Here is a 13,133-nt window from a genome sequence, read left to right as displayed (position 1 = left end):
GTTTTAAAGAGTAATAATATCAGGAGAAGTACAGCCTTGAAATGTGTCCTGTGACTCACAGGATGGAAATACAGTAAGTCCTCATTTCACATTGTTGATAGGTTTTGAGATTTTAAGTGAATCAGTGTATAAGAAAACCAATTTTACTCCAGGTTAATTGATACAAACAAGAGTTAAGCTCCTGTAGCAGGTCAACAATGTTATAATGAAACAACAAAGGATGTTGAATGGAACAACTTTATTTGGGCCCCTATTGTATCCTGTAACTTCTCTTTAATTATTTGGTTTCTCAGGTTTTGTCAATAAAAAAGCCATGCAGCCATTGGCTAATTTAGTCACGGCAGATGACTGTGTAATTGCATTTAGAGAATACAAAGCAATTATCATATAAACGATACTGAGCCAGAGGAAAATGCACACGTGACCTGTGCGGCTGACCTGCCACTCTCTTAATTAAGTAGTGTCAACCTATACTCGCCTATTCAGTGGAAGCTGAGATTAAAGTGGCTGTGATGCAGCTTTTTTTCTGTATGTTTGCATCTTCGAAATCATGGCATTTAATTTCTTGACCTAGTTTGGTAAATACACATAGATGCTAGTATTGCTTTATTTTCTTAATTTTTTATCCTGAGGTCCTAATCTATAATTTATATACTTATATGGTTGCAGTTCTTACCCTTAGGCCTTAAGTGTTTTTTAAAGGAATTTACTTTTGAATGCTTAAGACCGAGTCCATTCTAGCACTTACAGTAGAGCTAATACTAACTCAGGATAATTAGAAGGAAGTCCAGTTTAAACTAGTGGGAAATTTCAGTGATTAGAAGTACTTCTATTACTTTAATAAGAACAGCAATTCAAATGAATAGGTTCTACAGTAATGGCCAAGAAAAAGATTTTTATTTAGAAAATATATGTAAAGAACCACTAAGGTGGGTTGAAAGTTACTTGGAATAATGTTTCTTTAGTTAAGATTTTCTTAGTTAAACTTGCCTTATTAATAAGTAAAACTGATTAAATTTATTTTATTTTATATAATAATAATTAATTCAGCATTACTGCAATGTAAATGAATGAGATCTAATATACAAATAATCTTGTTTTTGCTATAATAAAAATATCCAGAAGTCATATTTTAATTATGTTCAATGAGTGATATGAGAAATCTAGTTGACCTGGCCCTAAAAGAAGTAAGGCCATATACTAAATATAGAATGCACAGAATACACACACATGCACATATATGTGCCCATGTTTGCACCCACAGGCATGTCGTGTATACATATACACAAATTATGTTTTTCTGTTGATCTGGGTGAACTCTAAACGTGTTCTTGGTGTAGAACAAAACAATGGACAAACATTCCATAAACTCAGTGATTCTTTAAAAAGTGATTTACAACTTATTTCAAGATAAATGTTTCTATCTTCAGTAGTAAACAAAAGCAATGGGAACATCAATAACAGATGTGTGAAAAGTATAGATTAGACATGTGCATTTGAATGTTTTCTGGTTTTGTTGGTTACTACATTTTCATTTGTTCTGGTTTCACCTTTTCAAAAAGTATTTTATTCTTACTGGGGATACCCTGGTGATTTGCTGGTGGTTTAGTGGTGTTTCCCAGATTGTTCAAGGACTGTCTTTTGTTCTGTTATACTCTCTCTTTGATTTTATTTTCCCCTTGCTTAGAGAGGTTAATCAAGGGAAGTGGCTATTGTGATATACAGATTTTGAACATTGTAATTTTATGGCACAGAAATGTTACGAGTTTCTGTGTTCATTTTGAAGCTTAGTTATTTGATTTCTTCCTGCGCATAGGGGATGTTTTTCAGGAAATTTTTAATTGCTAACTGGAACCATTCTAATCCTGATTAAAAGACTCATTAACATCATGAAAAATGTGGACTGCCTATTCATTCATTCATTCATTCATTCATTCATTCATTCATTCAGTGAATAAATGAACACCGATTATATGCGAACTGCTGGATGGGGAGGGGAGAGCTTAGGATGGACAGAAGAACATACATGTCTACACAGGTTGTAGAGCAGTGGTTATCACACTTCAGTGACCTTCAGACTCACCTGGAGATTTCTGTCCCAAATTTTCTGTCTCAGTAGATCTAGGGCTGGGTCTGGTTTCAAAGAAGTTTCCAAGTAATTATGATTTTACTGGTCTAGGAGTTCAGCAATTTGAGAACCACTGGTCTAGACTTTCAGGAAAAGATAGTCAATCAAAAAAATTATTATTTCAAATTGTGATTGGTGCTGTAGCAGAGAAGTCTGAGTTTTATGGGGATCTGACCTAATCTGGGGTGGCTTCAGAGCCTTATAAAACCTAGGCAAGAGCATGGGAGAGAGCACTTTTGGAAGAGGGAGTGGGAAGGTGCAGACCTGACGTGGGAGGGAGTACAGCGAGTCTGAAGCACTGCAGGGATGTGGGTGTGACTGGAGGTAGGAAGTTGCATTAGATGCAGCTAATGAGATAGGCTAGTGCTAGAACTGGCATGGTGTCCTAGTAGTGAGCTAACTTTTTACATATGCTTTGTTTTCAAAGAATTGCTTATAGCTGTAAACAAGCACATGCACAGATTTAATGCTTGAGATTTGAGCTCAAAAGAATATTGACCAGACTGGCTGGTGTGGCTTTGTGGTTGAGCATAGACCCATGCACCAAGAGGTCACCGGGTTGATTCCCATTCAGAGCACATGTCCGGGTTGCGGGCTCAATCCCCAGTGTGGGGACATGCAGAAGGTGGCCAGTCGATGTTCTCTTTCAATGATGTTTCTATCTAAAAAAAAAAAAATCAATAAAACATATTTTTTTAAAAAAAATTGTTGACCAGTGATAATGAGTAAGTAAAGTATTCATCAAGAGAAGGCATCTTTTAATGTTAGCAATATATATATATTTTTTTATCCTCATCCGAGGACATTTTTCCATTTTATGTACAGACAGAGTGGGAGGGAGAGAGAGGAAGAGAGAGAGGGAAACATCAATGTGAAAGGGACACATGGAGTGGCTGCCACCCGCACGACCAGCCAGGGCCGGGGACAAACTGCAACCGAGGTACATGCCCTTAGCGGGAACCGAACCCGGGTCTCTCCGGACCGCAGGCGGATGCTCTAACCGCTGAGCAAAACCGGCCAGGGCAATGTTAGCAATATTTTTGATAGAACCTCTCATGATCTTCCAATGGATAACATAGAGAATTGTGGACTAAATGTTATGGCTAAGTAGATATATAGCTAACTGAAGAACTATATGTAAAAAGCTTGATTTAAAAAATGGATATAAATGTACTTGGTATTAACTAGGAGTGCAGTTGGTATCAATGTTTGCCATAGGAATATAAATTTAACAAAGGATTTATACATATCCTAACTCATATCAAAAATGAGTTCAAATGACTTACTTGTTTTTTTTGTGTTGTTTTTTTTTTTTGGTACGTGCCCCTAGCGGAAACCGAACCCAGGACTCTCTGGTCCGCAGGCCAATGCTCAAACTGCTGAGCCAAACTGGCCAGGGCAACTTACTTTTCTTTATTAACTAATTTATTTATTTTTGTTACAGATGTTTCTCCTTTTCCTCCCACTGATTCCCCCCTTCCCCTTCCTCCCTGCCCTGTCCCCGGATTTGTTTTCCATGTCCATTGGTCATGCACACATGCAAATAAGTTCTGTGGTTTATCTCTCCCCCACCACCCCCTATTCTGGGGATTGTCAGTCTGTACTCCACTTCCACGTCTCTGGGACTACCCCATTCTTCAGACTGTTATGTTCATTGTATTCCACAAATTAGTGAGATCATATGATACTTGTCTTTCTCTGTTTGGCTTGTTTCGCTTAGGATAATACTTTCCAGGTCCCTCCATGTCATCTGAAAGGATAAGAGATTTTTCTTTCTTACAGCTGCATAGTATTCCATTGTGTATATGTACCACTGCTTTTTTATCCATTCGTCTACTGATGGACACTTGGGCTGTTTCCAGATCTTAGCCATTGTAAATAGTGCTGCTACGAACATGGGGGTACATATATTCTTTCTGATTGGTGTTTCAGGCTTCGTAGGGTATATTCCTAGAAGTGGGATCACTGGGTCAAATGGCAATTCAATTTTTAATTTTTTGAGGTAACACCATATTTTCCATAGTGGCTGCACCAGTCTGCATTCCCACCGGCAGTGTACTAGGTGTGGAGAAAAGGGGACTCTAGTACAAATGACTTACTTTTAACATTTTAATTTAAAAATTCTTAACTTGCATAAAGACATTAGGACTAAGTATGTATATCAAATTGTAAATCAATAAAGCTGGGAAGAATGACAGAGTTAAGATTGAGAAAGATGCTAGTGTGTTTGAACAATGAGGTTAAATTAGTAAAATCAAAATATATTGTATAAAAGAAAAGTCTCAGATGTAAACATATTTAGAACAGTAAAAAACATTACTTGCCAAGATTTCCAAGACAATCCAAGCTTGAGAAGACCTGGCTCACCAAATAAAAAATGCAACAGATATTTAAAGGGAAAAAGACCTTCCAAGAATACAAAGGACAGGTGGTTTTCAATGAGGCTGTTCATGGTTGAAAAGTAGGCCTGTCACTTGTCTGTCATATCCACAAGAGTCAGCTCCTATGTGCTTGCAAAAGACTGGGGAATAAGGTTGTTTTTTTTTAGGGAGTCAGCAACTTACAGAAAAGGCTAAAAGTTTTACTTATGTTGGGTACTACAACTAAACAAAGTAACTTAGTTTTGGTCTGTTTGATCTCAGGGTAAAATGTGGTGTTTTTTGTCCTTGATTGTGGGATGTGATACATGTTTCCTTGTAACGGTGACAGCACAAGGTGCTAGTTTTGTCTCGTCACTTGGGGATAATTATAAAATTCTGTGAATGAATTTCTTTACTTTTTATTTTTAAAGGTGATTTTATTTATTTTTTCCATCACCATTTTACCCCCTCTATGCTCTCTTCTATCCCCCACCCCACAATCATCACACTGTTGTCCATGTCTCTCTCTCTTTTTTGTTTTCTGCTCATCTCAGTCCCACCCCCCACCCGCAGAGCTTTCTGCCTGCTCTCTATCTAAAATACTTTTCTTTTCTTTTTTCTCTCACCTGAGGACATTTTGTTTTTTTTTGCATTTATCTTTAGATAGAGGCAGGAGGGAGAGAGGGAGGAAGAGAGAGAGAGAAACATCAATGTGAGAGAGACACATCGAGTGGCGCCACCCACGTGACTTAATCTGGGGCCAGGGACAGACTGCAATTGAGGTACAGGCCCTTAGTGGGAACCGAATCCGGGACTCTCTGGTCCGCAGGCCAATGCTCTGACCACTTAGCCATACCTGTCAGGCCTCTATCTAAAATACTTTTCAGAACTGGGGTGCAGGTAAACATGGGCAAGAGTCTCTTGACTTATGAGACTGGGAAGTCAGTACAGAGTAAATGATTTTATCAAGACTTTCTCTTGCTCTTCTCGCTGACATTCTCGGCTCATTTGATTTTTTTCTCAGGCAGGCTCTTTCCTGTGAAAGCCGCTGTCATCCTTACAGTTTTTGATTGTAGGAGCGCAGACCAGAGTTTCAGAAAAAGACTCTGATTGGCCCTGCCCGAATCACAGGCCCATCTCCGATCAACCTTGCACTCCAGCAATGTGGTCTAATCATATTGGACAGTTCAGTTCACCTGCTAATCCCTGTGGCTGGGGAGGCGAGACCACATAACTCTGTTTCTTTTAGCATCACACATATCGTAGAGAAATAGGTGGTGATGTCTGTTGCCACAAGAAAAATAGAGTGGTTTTGTGTAGGTTCATAGAATGCATGCACTCTTTAAAAAGTTAATTTAAAATTTTATTTTTTAGTTATAGTTGACATTCAATATTATATTAGTTTCAGGAATACAACATAGTGGTTAGACAATTATATAATTTACAAAGTGATTCCCCTCCCTGAGCCCCCCACCGCCCCACCCCATATTTCACCCACCAGGCAACATGCATAGTTTTTACAATATTATGGACTGTATTCTCTATGCTGTACTGTACATCCTCATGACTGTTTCATAACTACCAATTTGTACTTCTCAACTACTTCAACTTTTTCACCCAGCGCTCCATCCCCCATCCCATCCAGCAACTATCAGTTCTTTTGCATCTATGAGTCTGTTTCTATTTTGTTTGTTCAGTTACTTTGTTCTTTAGATTCCACGTACAAGCAAAATCACATGGAACCTGTCTTTCCTGGTCCAAACCACCCTACCCAGCACAGTATCCTCCAGTTACATTTATGTTGTCACAAATGGTAAGATTTCGTTATTTTTTATGGACGAGTAATATCCCATTTTATGTATGTACCACAACCTCTGCATTCACTCGTCTATTGCTGGGCACTTGGGTTACCTCCATATTCTGACCAGTGCATAGGGGTGCACACATCCCCTTTGGATATATAACCAGAAGTTAGGTCACTGGCTGTAAGAGAGTTCTATATTTAATTTTCTGAGGACCCTCCACAATGTTTGTCACAGCAGCTGTACAACCCTCACTCCCACCAGCACTGTTTTTTTCCATGTCCATGCATTCTTTCCCTTTTTTCTCCTTTTTTTTTCAGTCCCTCCACCCCTCTCCCCAACTCAGTTAGAAACAACTGAACTAACATGCTAAATAGAGACAGGCTCATAAATAGGGAACAGGCAGACAGCCCTGGTGGGGGGAGTGGTATAGCTTGAAATTAGGTAGCATGATACCTGCAACTTTGTTCTTCTTTCTCAAGATTGTTCTTGTTAATTGGAGTCTTGTGTGGTTCCATATACATTTTTGGATTATTCTAGTTCTGTGAAAAACACCATAGGTCTTTTGATAGGAAGTATAATGTATGCCCTTTTAAATAACATAAACAGATCTGGCAAGATAGTCTTGGCATAGTAAGAATTCCCACAGATTTTGTACATATCTTTGTTGATACCTACATGGTAATCATAGAAGTTTTGTTAGTGTTTTGATATCAGATCAATTTATTGCAAATACTTGTAAAGATGTCTGTTTCCTTCACTAGACTCTCAGCTTCCTACAGACAGAAATTAGTTCTCAATAATTTTTTTTTTTTTTTTAATCTTTAAGCCTAGTAGAGCACCTGGCACACAGAAGATAGCAAAACATCTTTTAAATGAACTAGTGAATGAGAATAAACTTAGTTAGTGGATAAATGTTCAACATATTTAGAGTGCTGTGTTCTGACCTTGGTGTAAGTCTTGAGAAAAGTTTGACAAAATGGGCAGAATTTAGAGAAGAAAGGTCAGGATATTGAACTATTTCATATGAAGTGTAGTCGAAGGTGCTGGGAATGGTTTTTCTGGTTGGAGTAAATATACCATAGGATGGAGGAATCATAATCATCATATAATGTTTTCTACTTGTTCCATATTTGATCTCTTTCCTTTGAATACTCATGACATTTGATGTTTTTTCTTGGTAACGGTAATGATGGCAATAATTCCATAATAGTAGTGATAGTATTAGCAGCATAAGCAGCTAACATGTATGCACATGCTCTGTGTGTGTGTTTGTGTATTCGAATATTGCCTCTAATTCTTTTTTTTAACAGCTGTTCAATTTAGACATTATACCTAGTTTGCAGATGAAGAAACTGGACTTAAGGAGGTTAAGTAGTTTCCTTAAGGTCGAAGCTAGTAAGTTTTAAGGCTGGAATTTGAACTCAAATCTGTCTCCAAATCTGATGCTTATGTATCCTTTTCAGGTATTTTTAAAAATATAGCAGTTTGTGAACCTGTCTCCTTAGGGTTAGACTATAAGGTCCTCCAGAGTACCAGTTTGTCTTATTAATATTAAAAATTTCCACAATGATTTCTTCTACATATAGTAGGTACTTAAGAAGAATTTCCTAAATAGTAAGTTTAATCATTTGAAGGGAAGTCTTAGAAAAGAATAAACAGATTTTTCTGAGTTATTCCATTAGGCAAAATTTGGGCTAACCAGGTGAGCTTACAGAAGATAAATCCCAGTGGTATGTCATGATGTTCTAACAAGCAGAGCTGCTCAGTTCTGGAATAGCACATTTTGTCAACTAGGACTTTCCTGCCAAGGCTGGAAGAGTGCCTGGTAGGGAAGGATGTTTTTGAAGGGCACCTTCTTGAGAGGAGACATTCAAACCATAGCATCTTCATCTGTAAGTCTAGGAAATTAATGGATTGTGAAGGGTTTGCTAGTGTTTTGGTATCAGATTGTCTAGCACTTTTCTTTACTTTTGATAAACTTTAATATTATAAAATATTCCAAATGCTCAAAGTCTACAACATAGTACTTCTGAATTATATAGCAGGAGTAAAATACAGGAGACATTTAAAGAATAGGGTATAAAGGATATGGGTTTTAGATCTGCCTTTCTTCCCATATGACTTAAGCAAGTCAGATATACTTGTTTCTCAGTTAGCATGATAGGAAAACAACATGGCCTTTCTGAGGATATAGGGATTTCTGAATTTGTTTAAAAATTTTTTTTGACAGTCTTCCTTAAAATCTTCTTAGAAAAATTTTACTGAGATGTAATTCTCATACTATACAATATATCCACTTTAAGTATCAATTCAATGTTTTTAGTATATTCACCTCAATCGAATTGTAGAACATTTTCTTGCCTAAAACCCTGGCTAGAATTTCCAGCACAATGTCAAATCCCCATGGTGTCTCCACATAAAGAAAGAAGAGCACCTGGGCTTTTAGATATTTAGAAAGGAGACAAGTAGGTAACCACAAGGGAAAAGAGGTAACAGCAAAGGCTTCATAGAAAAGGAGTCCAAGTGGGTGTCAATATGTAGATGGGCAGGCTGAGGACATGCTCAGAGCACATGTGGATGTTGGGCATTACTTTGAAGGTGGGAACAGGTGAAACTAGGCAGAATGGCATGGGTCACTGCAAGAGAGACAAATGATGAGTGCCCAGTGGGTTGCAACTAGAAAGGATCAAGGTATCGGAGAGGCAAAGAGGCAAGCAATAGCCTGGTTGGGCACATCTGAGCTGGAACATCATGAAGCACAAGGCAGTCAGGCTGGAGTGGCAGTTGATAGAGTCTTTTAAAGCACGTGTAATTTTCTCGGATGAATTCAGCCAGTCTACAGAGCCTTGGTGCATCTGTGCTGGGACATTTGAAGGAGGAAGGAAGGCAACCATAGACAAACTCAGTCTCAAAATTTGTCTAAATTTTAGTCCTCCCAGTCTCGAATTTTATTTCAATGTAAGAACGAGCTTCCAACTGACACCTTCGTGAGTATCAATAACAAGTGTTTTGTTCATGCTTAATAGAAATATACTCAGGTTCTGTAGGTTCTTCTGTAATCTTAATAGCAATCTGGTAAGTTTTGCTTTATTAAGGTTTTGGTTTCATAAAACATTTCATAATTTTATCTCAGCTTGCCAAAGAATGAATTGATTGCTGGTTTTTCACCTGCACTGTGAGCCATCTGGTGCTATGTATCATTAATATTACTTACTGGCTTTTCCTGTCAGCCAGACATGAAAGCATCTGTCCCGTTAGAAGAGAGGCACAGAATCCGTCTGCTGTGTGAAGCACAGCTTTGTAAACAAAACTTTTACTACAGAGAATTCGAAACCTGACTTCTCAGTGTTTGAATATTTGAAGGTGGTACACACTTTTTAATTCTTAAATATTAACTGTCTTGGATTGAAAATCATGTGGTTAGCTGACCTCTCAAAACTATATTTGCATATTTACCAAACTCATTCTTCTTGACTCATGTTACTTTACCAGTTACTAGCTGTGCATGGCTTTGGGGCAAGTTGTTTAACAGAGGTTATCTGGAGCTTCCTCATTTATAAACTTGAGGATAATAATACGGACCTCCCAAGGTGAGGTGGAAGGGATTACATGGTGCGCCCCTAAGGTCCGTCCCGGTGCACAGCCTCAGAGCTGCGCCCACTCCCACGAGGGAACCAGCTATTCCCAACACTGTGGTAACACACACAATGCAATGTGACTTTAACTAATGTCAAAATCAATCAGCAAATTTGTAAATTGGAGAGGATTGAAAAGTCATTTTCTGTACTTGTTAAGCCAGAATTTTAAAAAGATGATCCCCCAAATATAACAACGGTTTATTTATTTTTATTAGAGTCTCTGAATTTTATATTGCCTTTCTCAGGGGAGTTGAGAACCCCTTATGGATACAGGAGCTAATTTATTTTTTCATCTATTTAGGGAGCTCCAGCAGGAATCATTTTACAGATGGTAAGAGAGAGGCAGATGGGTGAAGGGGCTGGTTAGACTGTTTCATGACATAGGCCATAAAATGAATGCGGAAGGAGAGAGTTGAAAAATGCCAAAAAAAAAAGGTCATTTATAATTTTGTTAGACTGTTTCATGACATAGGCCATAAAATGAATGCGGAAGGAGAGAGTTGAAAAATGCCAAAAAAAAAAAAAAAAAGGTCATTTATAATTTTGTTGAAACATCTAACTTTTAAACCATTTTCTTAAGTATATTCCTTCAGATAAGATAGTTTACTCTTCCATAAGAGAATACTTGAGAATAAAATTAAGTGGCCTAAAGGGATTACTAAAAACGATTTTCTATTAACTGAAAATGGCTGCAGAGAATTGCCTTTCCTTTTGGTTCTCCAGCTTCAGTATTAGACATGTTATTGCAGAAGCTGTTTTCAAGGAGAAAGATACTTTCAGCAGATTATATGGCTAATGAAGGAAGCTATTAATTTTTCCTTTAAAAACTATATTTAGCTCTGAAAGAATTTATTTTTCTCTTTGCATTTAGAATACCCTTCCTCCCGCTGATAATACCAATTTTGTTTCTGAAATGGCTAACCTGTTTAATGTTTTGGTTTCAAAAAAATAATTTTACAATGACAACTTTCTGGGTTTGGCTGAGTCATAGCTATTTTGTTTTGTGTTGGGGTGTATGCATGTGTGAAAAAGAATGAAAGGATAAGGTTTAAAAGACTTCCCTCCCTCAACTTAGAGACTGTTTTTATTTGTTTAAAAAATTTTACTTATTGATTTTGGAGAGAGAGAGGAAAGGAGGGAGGAAGGGAGAGAGACCGAGAGAGAGTGCATGAGCGAGCACAGCCTCTGCACTCGTTGTTTGCAATTGCCCATACCATGGATTGAACCTAAACTTTGGTGTATGGGGATGACATGCTTACCAACCGAGCAACCCTGCCAGGGCAGAGGCTGTCTTTTTAAAAATAGTATTTTATTTTGCAATCACAGTGACTTACAATATTATATTAGTTTCTGTTGTACAACCCAGTGGTTAGACATTTGTATAACTTATGAACTGATTACCGTGATAAAAATAGTACCCATTTGACACCATGCATAGTTATTATAATATTGACTGTAATCCCTATGCTGCCTTTACGTTCCCGTGACTAATCTGTAACTTAAGTTTGTACTTCTTAATCACTTTACCTTTTCCACCCATCCTTCCAAACCCTCTGCCATCTGGCAGCTGTCCAAATGTTCTCTATATCTATGAGTCTGTTTCTTTTCTGCTTGTTCATTTATTTTGTTTTTTAGATTCCACATATAAGTGAAATCATGTGGCATTTATCTTTTTCTTTTATTTCTCACCCAAGGATATGCTCATTGATTTTTGTAGAGAGAGGAAGGAGGGAGGATAGAAGGAAGGGAAGGAAGGGAGAGAAGTGAGAGAGAGAGAGAGAGAGAGAGAGAGAGAATATATCATTGATTTTGAGAGAAACATTGATCAGTTGCCTCCCAACATGCCCCAATCAGGGATTGAATTGATAATCTAGATATATGCCCCTGGGAATCAAACCCACAGCCTTTCAATGTACAGGATGACACTCCAGTCCACTGAGCCACACCAGCCAGGCCATATGGCATTTATCTTTCTCTGACTTATTTCATTCAGCACAATACCCTCTAGGTCCATCCATATTGTTGCAGTTGGGAAGATTTTATTCTTTTTCATGGCTGAGTCCTCTTCCATTGTATATATATACACTACTTCTTTATCCATTCATCTGTTGATGAACACTTGCTTCCATATCCTGACTATGTAAATAATGCAGCAATGAACATATGGATACACATATCTTTTCAATTTAGTGAATTTTTTTTTTCAGATAAATGTCCTTAAGTGGAATTGCTGGGTCCTTCTTTGTCTCTAGTTTAAAAGCCTATTTTTTTTTTTTTTTGGTATACATATTGTTATCCCAGCTTTTTGTTTGTTTGTTTCCATTTTTATGAATATTTTTGTATCCCTTTACTTTCAGTCTGTGTGTCTTTTGATCTAAAGTGAGTCTCTTATAGACAGCAAATAAAAGGGTCTTGCTTTCTTATCCATTCAGTCACAATATGTTTTTTGATTGGAGTATTTAATCCATTTGCATTTAAAGTAATTGTTGATAGATATTATTTTTTGCCATTTTATTATTCATATTTTTAATCATTTTTTCTCCTTCTTAAAGAAGACCCTTTGACATTTCTTAGGATATTGGTTTGGTGGTGATGAACTCCTTTAGCTTTTTCTTGTCTGGGAAGCTCTTTACCTGTTCTTTGATTCTAAATGATGCTTTACTGGATGGAGTAATCTTAGTTGTAGGTCATTACTTTTTATCTCTCTGAATATTTCATGCAAATTCCTTCTGGACTGCAAAGTTTCTGTTGAGAAATCAGTTGACAGTCTTATGGGTGCTCCCTTGTAGGGAATTAACTGCTTCTCTCTTTCTGCTTTTAAAATTCTCTCTTTGTCTTTAACTTTGGTGTTTTAATTATAATGTGCCTTAGTGTGGACCTTTTTGTGTTCATCTTGTTTGGGACTCTCTGTGCTTCTTGGATTTGTGTCTTTTTTCCTTTACCAGGTTAGGGAGGTTTTCAATCATTATTTCTTCAAATAGGTTTTCAATCCCTTGCTCTGTCTCTTCTCCTTATGATATCCTTTTGATGCAGATTTTGTTACACTTGATGTCCCAGAGGTCTTTTAAACTATCCTCATTTTTTTTCTATTTTGCTATATGATTGGTTGTTTTCTGCTACCTTTTCTTCCAAAATGCTTATTCAGGCCTCTGTATCATCTAATCTGCTATTGATTCCTTCTAGTGTAGTCTTTATTTCAGTT

At 37.4% G+C, this 13,133-nt stretch overlaps 1 protein-coding gene across 1 annotated transcript in view; it reads left to right on the top strand.

Moving 5' to 3' along the window:
- ELAPOR2 (endosome-lysosome associated apoptosis and autophagy regulator family member 2) overlaps positions 1-13,133 on the top strand; it is a 211,648-nt gene that overhangs the window by 115,199 nt on the left and 83,316 nt on the right. The gene's annotated exons all lie outside the window — the stretch shown is intronic.

The sequence above is a fragment of the Molossus molossus genome, unplaced genomic scaffold, assembly GCF_014108415.1.
Source record: "Molossus molossus isolate mMolMol1 unplaced genomic scaffold, mMolMol1.p scaffold_m16_p_7, whole genome shotgun sequence".
In the NCBI taxonomy this organism is placed as follows: Eukaryota; Metazoa; Chordata; class Mammalia; order Chiroptera; family Molossidae; genus Molossus; species Molossus molossus.
The sequence above is the reverse complement of the archived record's forward strand: the minus strand, read 5'-3'. Positions and strand labels throughout refer to the sequence as shown.